The following is an 11,642-nucleotide window of genomic DNA, read 5'->3' as shown; positions in this document are numbered from 1 at the left end:
GTCTTAAAGTTTAACATTTCAACATTAACAGTTATAGTAAAGATACCAGTAGAAAATTTTTTTGCAATAAACGCGTTTTTACTCGTTACTCATTATTTTTATTTATTCGACTTCTCTGCTTTGTATTTCTAGAAAATCAACGTGTATAATTAGCATTAGATATGATTTTATACAACTGTATGAAATTATGCAACTTATAAATCCCAAACCCTTCTTGATCATAGAATAGTTTTTTGCTACGCCACTGCTCAATCTCCCCACTCGATAGTACGCATTGGCTCCGCCTATTCAGAAATAAAATTAACTAGACGCCCTCTGGTGATGTAAAGAAACAGTAAAAAAATTTTCGTAATTCCACATTTAACTGACATTTAATGAATTGTTCAACAATTTTGCGTGTATAGTGTTAATTACTTACAATAGAAAGAATCACTTTAAAAGTACGTGGTGGTAAATACTAGCGTTGACTTTGGTTTTGTAGTTTTTCGTGGTATAGTGTTTATTGTTGAAACTTGAAAGTGGATAAAAAGTGAAAAATATTTAAATTTTGATTACAAGGTGTTATCAAACAGTTGTCTAATTAAATATTATAAGTAATGGATCGCAGCGAACACAAAGTTTGGCTCAAGAAACCAATAAATTAGTGAAGTGTCTGAATTTTAAGTTAGAATTTTCCACTGAAAAAATCATGAAATGCTGCGGTAAATCTACAAAACTACAATAAAGATTATCATCTGCTGATACATTTAAACGTAAATTATGCCAAAAGGTAGGCTTTTCAATGTCTTTGTAATAATTTTCCAATAAAGAAAGTGAACAATAATTGTGAAGCCCCAAAATTCGTACAACGCTCAAAATATCCGAATAAACATTTTCCCGCCATTTATGGTTACTGTTTTCGACCTAGCTCAGTGGCGCCCCCAATGGTAATTTTACTTCCGAATAGTGGTCGTTCACAGAGTTTCCGAGCTCTAACAATAAACTTACTGCAAAAAGTACGAGTGATTTTGATTTGCTTAGCTAAAAGTGACAAATGAATGAAACTGAAAGTTTCTATTGGATTTTAGAGACGTCAGAAGTTAATTACCACTCTTTATTACCCTTTAAGTAAAACAAAAATTATTGAGTACTGTTTTTTTATAGTTCGCTTATTACGAGCTGTTATAGATCTTAGCAACTTCTATTTTTCTGTAGGTTGATGATTTTACGAATTTAATTTTAATTTGTTTCAACAAATGTTAATATTAATAAAATAATTCACAATATTTACATATTAGCCACTCCACACACATTCGCAAATTTCTTACGTTTATTTTAGCTTTAAAATAAAAAATTTGAAGAAACTGAAAAACCCCGAAATTTAAATTTAATGGCGCAGTCGGCGGAAATAGGAGTATGTTCATGAGGGTCCACCCAAACCTATTAAACGTCAAAATTGAGCGAATTATTAACGCGAACGGTTCCTAAATAAACGTTTTATGACTCGAGCATGCGTCTTGCCAAATCACAGAAACGCAAATTGTTACATTTTCATCAAGTCCGGTCAACAATCACGAAAATTTGAGCAATTACTTTCGGTCTAAAAATACCTTTCCGACTATCTGCTGAATTATGCTGATAAGTGGAGTTCCAATTTGTTGCTAACTCGATACCTGAATAATAAGGCGACTGCTTGATAGCAGCCTACAGTGTACTTTGTAGATAATAATCGTAATATTTCCTTATCGAGCAATAATTCATTATTGAACTTATCACTCAAACCATTCATTATTTTAATATGGTAGTTTGAGGAAATTGTCGTAATTTTGTCTCGATTTTATCGCTGGAAACGCGTCGGAAATATAGACATTTAGCCGTGAAGCTTTTGTGACACTTGTTCTTGCACAATTCATATGAAAATACTTTGACACGTGGTCAGAAGTAGAAAATATAAAGTATTTCCTGTTTAGTATTTGAACATTGCTGTAAGGTAAATATTTGTGTGAACATTCCAGAAATTCTTCCGCTTAGTAGACAAAACAAGTTTTCCTATAATCTCAAACTTTGATAATTGTTATGTAATAAGAGTTAAATACCTTCCTCGTATTTGTTTTGGAGAATTTCTAGTCTAAACCACTTTACTCAATTACAAAATTTAATTTCAGTCTGATTGAGGACTGTGTTACAATTAATGTTTTATTACAACGGAATCTTGCTTGCGAATACTTGACGTGCTTGCCTTTCACCGTTTCAATCAAGAAAGAAACAGAAAATGAATCAAAACGGCAAAAAATTTCATGAATGTGTGCTACAATATGTGACTTTTATGCTCTGATTGCAGCAAACTAAATTAAAATTTGAAAAATTGGCTAGTTTTTTAAACTAATTGGGAAAAGTTCAAGAAAAACGTGGGAACGAGGAAACTTATACTTTGTAGATTCCATTCATTATTTTGGTTTTTGATCAATTCTGAAACGATAAATGATAACGAATTTCAGTTGACTAATAATTTCATAGTTTAAAAAAAGGTTATAGTTTATTTTTTATCTTTATAGCAATTTTTGATTTTCAGAAGGTTGAAGATTTATTATTAAATAAAAGTATGAAAGTATAAAACAGCCACTGAAACAAGTAATAATATGGGAAAAAATTATAGGTTGGTCGTTCATACATCATTTTCATTCAATTTATTGATTCAATAATTTTATTAATGAAAAAGGACAAAAGTAATTATGTAGTTAAATATAATTAATTTTTTTCAATTTTTTGTGTATTTACACTTTCTTATTGATATAAAAATATTGTGTGACGATGTTTGACTGTTTGAGTTGTTATTTTTTTTTGTCTGTGCAACACTGCAACCCTATTGGTCTTATAAGTTATAACAGATATTATTTGAACTAGACTGCAGATTGTGTTTTTGTATTATTTTAATGGAACCGGTTAAAACTAAAATTCAGTATTGTTTGTCAAATTTTACAGTTTTTTCTGAAGACAAACTACATACGAGGTATTTAATACCTATTACATAATTATTATTAATAATTAATAAAGTACAAATGTTACGAGGAGAGAAAAGGTTTTTTTTATTTTTTAATTAATTACACTTCAAAACACCGACTGTGGTTAACGATATTATTTATACAGGTGTAAGGGGAAAAGTTGTGGAGAATTTTTTTTTCAAAAAATGCCTTGAGGACCATCTATTTCAACCACTTACGTTTAAACTTTAAATCATACTAACCCCTAAAAACAGAAATTTGTTTAGCGGACTTTTATATGAAATACAATGTGTTTTCAAATGATTGTCATCTAATTAACTTTGAAATTGGTTTTCATGTAAAAAAGACTGTGCCGCTCTGCTCAATTGAGTCAATAAATGTCAAATCTGTCATTAAGGAATTTAATTAATTTCTTTTAAAAATTTTGTTACAATGCAACTAAATTGTGACACCTACAAGAAAACACTTTTATTATCGAAGCTTATTTCCGAATTGGAGACTTAATACATGGAGAATGGTAATATTCGATGTCTAAACGCGTTTCATTAGTTATATGAAGCGGCATTTTTGATTTTACATGAAAAATTCACAGACGACTAGATGAGAATTATTTAAAAACATATTGTATAATTCTCTACAACAGAAAAAAGAACTTTCTGCATGACGCTTTTCTATTCTTTTTTTGACATAAATTGCATGAATTAAAAATGTTACACTTAAAAAAACTTAACAGAGTGAAGTTTGCTCGTAATTAAAAGCTACTGTTGACAAGAATATTTTAAAATTTAAAAAATAATTACAGTAAGACGAGGTTTAATAATAAGTAAGTAATACTCCTTCTATATCTTATTTTGATACTAATCCAATTATTTATTTTTGAATGGAGATTGAACATAAAAACAATTTTTGGCGCGGTTTAACAAAGTGTCTCAAAAAACTGAGTTACAAACGTGTAAGTCTTCGAAAACACCCTTTCTAATCAATTCTGAAATTTTTTTGGATATTTTACGAATTATTGCGAAATAATTGAGTTTCAGCCTCAAAACTACACTTAAAAAGCTCATTACGGCGATTTTTCGGTTTACTTTAAGCGAAATCTGACAAACAGTGGCTTCTCATACATGTAGTATTTTCGACCCAATTTTGTGATTTTTTGTCAGGTTTAGCGAAATCTACCGAAAAACTGGGTTTCAAACTTAAAAACGTCGTTAGAACTCGCTGAAAAGGTAAAAGTTTCACAATTGCCGACATTTGCAGTGACTTTTTGGTTTATTTCAATACAATTTTGCGAGATTAGAACAATTCTCCGACAATTCAAAAATTAAAAAAAAGCGTTTAAAACTCAAAAGTGAATTTAAGCTTCAAAGAAGGAAAAAAAAGGACTAGTTCTTAGTAAATTCTCATAATGTTGCATAATTTGTGACAAAATCTTATCTCTCTAAAAATTTGCTCAAAAATTCAAAATAACATTTTTTCGACTTTATCCAGCGATCTTTCTTCTTATTGTATGTATATGTATAATTGCTTTTGTTTTATTTCTCAGGTGGTTTGGAAGTGTTTTTAACTTATTTAGCGTTTCTGGATGAAAAATTTACTAAAATGCTTAAAAGGCAACTAAATATACATTTTTCTATCACATTTTTGTGATTTTACTGTTCGCTTTAGCGAAATCTAGCGAAAAACTTATAGTTTTTATTTTAAATACGAGTGCGAAAACGCAAGCTTAAAGTTATGCAACAAGCGTATGCGAGTTGCATATTTAGACACCCAAGAACTTTTTGCGTTTTCGCGTGTTATTCAAAATTTTTTTGTTGGAACATCTTAATTAAAACATGTTGCTATAAATAGGAAGCGTGTTTTAAAATATTGTTACATAATAAAATCAAGGCTTAGCATGCTACTAACAAAAAAACACAATTTTTGGTTTTCGGTTTATGTTTGTAAAATTTTGCGAAAGTACTGCGTTTATACAATGTAGTTAAAAATGTATTAAAACGCTCGAAAATTAGCTAAATTAAAGGCATTTTCTACCCATTTTAATATTATTTTTAGTTTTGCAAAAATAATAATTTTTTATAAAACGGAAAAAAATTAAAGAGTTGTATTTTGTTTTCAAGGGTCTGTTACCAGTTACCTTTTTTGCTTTAGGTGAAATTGGGTCTATATCCGGCTCTGTACACGTTATCAGCTATCACCTATCAACGTTTAAAATTTAAATTGTTGATATTTTTCGCTAAACTAATAAATTCGGTTAGGAAAATCCGTTCTGATTGATCGTTTAAAGTTCAATAAAAATTTCTTGGCAATCCATTTTCTATTTATAGTTTTTCGCGTCTGACACATCGATCTATTACTGGAAGAATTTCAATTTAAATATATATTTTTTTAAAATGCAAGATGACGAATGGAAAAAACAGCGAAAACAATTCAAAGAATTGCAGCACCGAGGAGCAATGCAGATCTTACGTCATACCCTGTAATAAGCGGTAAGGTCAAGAGCAAGAATGCATTGGTGGCCGCTTGTTTACATTCCTATGACCGCATTCGAACTTTCTCACGAATGCTTGCGCATTGTATAAGGTGGTACCTCCTGCATTGCTTTGTCATTACATAACGCCACTTCCTGTCAAACAATTATTTCGTACCTCCACCTTAACCGAATTTTTACAACATTTCTTCGAATCGACAGAAAAATACACAATGTGGCAAAAACGCCATTTCGAGCCGCGTGGCGCCATCTCTACGGCGGACGGCGGACGCTAAAGCTTGACTCATGCTTAGGGGCTCCGGGCATAGAGGGCGCACACCAGCGATGCGCTTTTGTTCCCACAGAGGTCGCGACAAGCGCCAAATTTGAATTTCTTCCACCTTTTATCAAAACTTTTTTGATTGAATGCAACTTTTTCGCCTATTTTCTTATTTTAACGCTTGCTGAAGCGAGTTCGCGTGAACGTAAGTAATTGAACTTATTATTATTAATAACAATGAAATTTAGATAAGAATAATGTCTAAATTTGATTTATAAATCATGTCTTGTTTCCTGTTATTGTGAGGTTTGATAATGATTTTTTTCTGAATTGACAACATTTCAGGGGACAGGGGATATTTTTATTAAGTAACGGAGCTAAAGGTTATCACTTTATCAGATACTTCCTGTCGTTTCGTTTCTTCCTTTGCGTTCCATTTAATTTTTTATGTTTGACAAGCAAAGTTTGCAATAACATGTGTCGGTGTCGAAACCTGATACTGTTTCGAGTCGGCGTTTAATTAACCAAAAATTGATTCAATTCGATTTTATCAAAAATAATGCGTGAAGTAATTACGGTATTGAGACGGAGATGGGTCTTTGGAGCGCCCAGCCCACTTCCTGACGGTAAAAGGATGTCTGCAGTCTGCTTCGTATTAGTGACGCTTGATTGACAAGTGTTTGTTTTAAATCATTTAAAATGCGTTTGATGAGAAACCGAAGTCGCCATAATTATTTCGTCCGACGGTTCTCACATATTTTGTAAATTTTTATCATCGCTCTGAAACGTGATCCGGCTCTTGCAACGAAAATAGCATGATGACTTCAAGAAATGATAGTAATTTTAATTTTGGATAATATGTTGATAAAAGAACTGTTTCATTCATAGTTCACTTGCTTATTCATGAGTTGAGTAATTGGTGCCGGGATGATTTTTGGTGGTTTGTTCCTGGAAACAGGTAAAAATTTCAAAATACGATGTTATGCAATCAATTTGTTTGTTACCACACTTTTATGCTCTCAAAGTACATAATCCACAAAGTGGACTTTGTCCACTCTGGACTAAATTGTGTTTCCGATCACCCAAAGTTCTTTTTTTAGTGAGTGGTCAAAATTCTAGTGAGAATTTTGCGACCATCTTATCACCATTATCACAATTTTTCTCGGTTTTTTGTTATTAGTTTTTAGAATTCCGCTTTTACGCTTGTTTTCGTGTCAAAATTTTTCTTTTTAGGTTTTGGATGCAATTCTGTCACGTCTCACTTTAGTGCTATTGATAGAAACATTTTAGAAACAAGAGTGTACGTAAGTATGCATAGACTCTAATATCTTTTTGGTACTCAGTAGGTAATTGTTTTAATATTTTGAAAATCTTTTGGATACGAACATTAAAATTGGTGATTTATTTAAAAAAATTAAGTTATAAGAGACTTCAATTTTTTTCTCGGCGCAAATGTCGAGTAGCAAACCTAATATTTTATTATTTTAAGCTGAATTGCTTTAATTTTTTTAAATTAATTTTAGCTCAGATATAACACATTTTTGAGAAGAGTTGTTGACGTCAAAGTAAACGAATTATTTCAAAAATTAAGCACATTCGACCAACAGAAGTTTAGCTGTATTAAAAATTTTATCAGGCAAAAATGCAAAAAATTAGCTTCTTTAAAGCACAAACATAATTTCGCATTGCATCTTTTTTTAAACAAAATGTATCAGTGCTTGAAAATTTTTAGTGATGCAGAAGGTTTAATCTACAGAGGGTGAGTCTACTAAAAGTACACACTGTTCAGAAATGATATTATCAAGTCACCTACTAAATTTGAATGTAATGTGCCTCTTAATTTAAATTCTTTAAATTTTCAAAATAATAAAATAAAAAAAGGCTTTGAATCTAAAAACGAAAGAATAAATCACGGAAATATGAAACTCAAATCAGGACAAACCCTACACTTGAAAAAACTTTGTCGAAAATGAGTAAAGTGCTAATTCAAATATTTGCAGGTATGACTCAGAATTTTCAATAATCATTTTGACGAAGCGGATGAATATTGACTTTGAATTTCATAGTCGACTTGACGAACAACCACATTTGAACACATTGTATATTTTTTCGATTTCTTAAACACAATAATCGCACATAATTTTGCGTTAGCTATTAAATACTTTATTTTTTTTTGTTTTTGTTTATCAAAACAATTTTACAATGTTTTTTATTAAAATTTATTAATTGATTAATGTTAAGTAACTGCAAAAACTTGTGATTTCTTGTGTTATCATAGGACAGGCGATGCTTAAATGTTGCTTTGTGATAAAAATACCTAAAAAATGTTGCCAGCCCCAAATTTCAGTCCAGTAAAAATTAAAAATTCAAATAATCGTAATTTTGGTGCTAACAAAATTCTTTATAAGAATCTATTGCTCGACAAGTTTTAAGCATCGTTGTTTTAAAATGACACTAGAAAAAATATTTTCATATTTAAAAGTTTATTGATATTAATATTTTTTATTAATTAATTTTAATAATACGGAAGGATTGAAAAATTTGGAAAAAACTCAAATACCTACAGATTATGCACTAAAGGAAGTTTTGTTAAAATTTAATTCGTTAAAAAGTTAACAACGCGAATGGACCAATCACGTTTGTTTAATTTAGTCACGTGATCAGTTAACCACGCATTTAATTGCCAATTAAATTAATGACGCTTCAATTTTAATTCGTTGTTAAAAGTTAACAACGCGAATAGAGTAAACAAATTGTCTCAGTTTGGTCACGTGATCAGTTAATCACACATTTAACTACAAATTAAATTAATGATGCTTCTATAAACTGGTTCCTAGGTGTTTAAACAGTAAGCGCTAAATTTCGTGCGACTATTAGTGTTTAAGATAATGGTCGGTTTATACAAGTGTTATTATTTTAATCGGCAATTAAATACGTGTTTAACTAATCACGAGATCAAATTGAACCAATTCGATTGGTTCATTCGCATTGTGAACTTTTAAAAAAGTGTTAAATTTTAATTGGGCTTTCTATTATAGCCCATAGTGAAAGATTTTTTAACAGAATCACCTCATATAAACTTTATAAAAATTTGTTTAAATATTGTATTATTTAATGGCCAATAATGTACTTTAACAACTCGCTGGAATACTCTATATAGCAAAAAGTTAGTTTTTGGAAGATTGAGAGCAAAATTCACAACTGAGTTCTATGGTGTAACACATGTATACCTTATTTTAGTCAAAACTTACTAATGAAATTTTGAAAAAAAGCCTAAATACGAAATACGTTTTTTTATACTAAATAAAGATGGGTATATGTTACATTACTTAATTCAGAAAAAAATGTACCTTTAAAAATAATTAAATTTAACCCTTCGTGCCATTTAGAGAAAACAAGGTAGTCTTGTATTTTCAAAATTAGTGATGGAAAATTGAAATATATTTCAGGTGATAAAATTTAAACACTTAACTGTTTCCCAAATTGTAAGATGCTTTGTTAAACCGTTCTAAAAATATTTAGCTGTATCCTCACTTTTTAGCCACCCTGTGTAGAAAATAGTATACAGGGTGTATTTCTAGTGTCTTAATTTTAATAGGTAACAGAACTTAACCAATCAAACAATGCTTCTATTTATAATTTTTCAATAAAAAAATCGCCAACTTATTTAAATTTTGGAAAAGATAACATACTGAAACTTGTACCCGCCCATGGGTACAAAAATAAAAGAGCCGAACTATCTTCATTGTGATAGAAACGGAAAATTTAACAATTTAAGACAACAATTAAAATTGTTGCTATGTATACAAACTAATTATTAAACACTGACTGGCTCGTTTGCACAAAAGAAAGGAGAAAAACAGTAAAAATTATAAATAATTACACACATATATTTCTGATACACCCTGTATGTATTTAATTTGAGGAAGCAAAGTAGGTATGTCTACCTCCGTAGGAAATTTTTTTTATTTTACTTCCCGTGACTTTGGAGTTTTTTTATTTTCTATAAAACGAGGAGGAAAAATCAATTTCCTTCCTTGTGCAATTACAAATTTTGCTATATTCTCAGACTAATAATCCTTTATTCAATGCCTTCCTCAAAGGCGGTGATTTCATATAAAAAATTTAAACTGTTGAGTCTTTTTGTTAAAATCATTCCGAATGAATTTGCTAGGAATACCAACGTTGAAAGCGTTTGACACCGACTTGGTAGTTCCCAATTTCTTATCTGGTGTATTATTTGACATTATTTAAGATAAGTTTTGAAATACGCAAGATAAATGTATTTCCTGCATTCGCCAGCACCTCGCGGCCACACCAGCTTGGAACTTTTCAGGAAACCACTTGAGGAGAAGACCTCCAGGTCCTGTGAGGAATTCACCTCGTCACGGCGACGTCAGCGAGACGAAACTGGTTTTCACAGTGATTTGACAGATATATTTGATTCTGAGATCATTGTGAAAGCTGATTTTGTTCATTAATCATCGATCGCAGGCAGCACCCCTTAGAACGCACGGACTTCGCCACCAGAGGATTGAGGTAAAAAGTCGTCAAGAGCGTTAATTTTCTATTGAAGGGGCGTTTGGAATTTGACGCCCGTTTTGCGGATTGATTTATGATGTAACATTTATTTGTCAGTGCAATAATTAAAATAACGCCCAGGCGATTAAGTAGGTGGACGCAAATAAAATTTCGAATTAAAACCGAATTTTGAGTCTGAAAAATGCAAGTCATTTAATTGAAAATTGTAATGTCATATTTCATTAGGCGTAATCAATTCGTTTTGGTATTTGATTCCTTTACGATTACATATTCCGACTTTCATTAATTGCACTTTAGAAGGACACAACTTGTCATTTGTAATTAGAATTTTTAATGGGGAACTTTGCGTGAGGAAAAAACTCCGGCCGGGGTTTTGGGATCAATATAATCATAATATCGCGGCACTTTGTAACAAGATACGGATAAGCCTTTTGAAATATGACTGACAATTTGGTTAAAATGACAATGTACAGCTGCTACTTACGTAACTCAGCAGAGCTGGGTTTCATTAGTTTTTTGCATTTTTTCTGTCTGAAGCTCGCTGAAGATTTTAGGTAAGGTTTTTGTTACACAGTAGTCGGAAATTTTGATTTTTTCTTGACCTGGAGTCAATGTGTCAGCGCACTGTTGAGAGTAATCTTATCGTAAGAGCACCTTATGGATTGAATCTTAATTACAAGTTGAATTAACGCCTCTTGACATTCTTTGCTGTGTGTAGCACTCCGACAATCCGTGAGATTAACACCAGAAACAATTTGGATAGTGTGAAATTTAAATTGTATTATTTTTTTTATAAAATGATCATTTATTTCTTTTACATTAACAAGAGAATGTCAAGAATCGATTCCTACGGCAAAGCATTTTTATAATAATTTATTATGTCACTACTCATTGAATGAAACATGATGCTCGATCTCATCCATCTATGCAATTAATTCTGACTTGAATAGGACGTTGATATTTAATGGTGATATCTGCGGAATTATTAAAACATTCTTTGGTTCGTTTCAAATGCTAACGCTTATTTGCCCCGGTTTTTTCATTTTTTGCAATACGATTTTTTTACTGGGCACTTTATTGTGAACAAATTGTAATAAAATACTGTGCGTGGATTACTTGTGATTTAATTTTTTACTGTGCCAAATATATTATACCGCTCACTTCTAGTTTTTTACTGTGAAAAAAATAATTAAACACTGATCATTTATTATTTTTTACTGATCAAAATCGGATTTATTACTGATCGCTTAAAAAATCTCAAAACAGATTGAGTTTCTTTCAAAACACTTCAATAAACTGATTTGCACAGTTTATTTGTGGCTTTTGTGCATTTGAAGACTTGGGCGTCTTCACTTTTAAAGCATAACAGTTT

General features: G+C 30.9%; 1 non-coding gene across 1 annotated transcript; it reads left to right on the top strand.

The window, feature by feature from the left end:
- Window positions 1–10,124: 10,124 nt before the first annotated feature.
- Window positions 10,125–10,205, top strand: bantam (microRNA bantam). Its single transcript, NR_036317.1, has one exon. It is a non-coding gene; the product is annotated as a microRNA bantam (primary transcript).
- Window positions 10,206–11,642: the final 1,437 nt, after the last annotated feature.

Source organism: Tribolium castaneum, chromosome 1 (genome assembly GCF_031307605.1).
Source record: "Tribolium castaneum strain GA2 chromosome 1, icTriCast1.1, whole genome shotgun sequence".
In the NCBI taxonomy this organism is placed as follows: domain Eukaryota; kingdom Metazoa; phylum Arthropoda; class Insecta; order Coleoptera; family Tenebrionidae; genus Tribolium; species Tribolium castaneum.
This window is presented reverse-complemented; position numbering and strand designations above follow the sequence as displayed.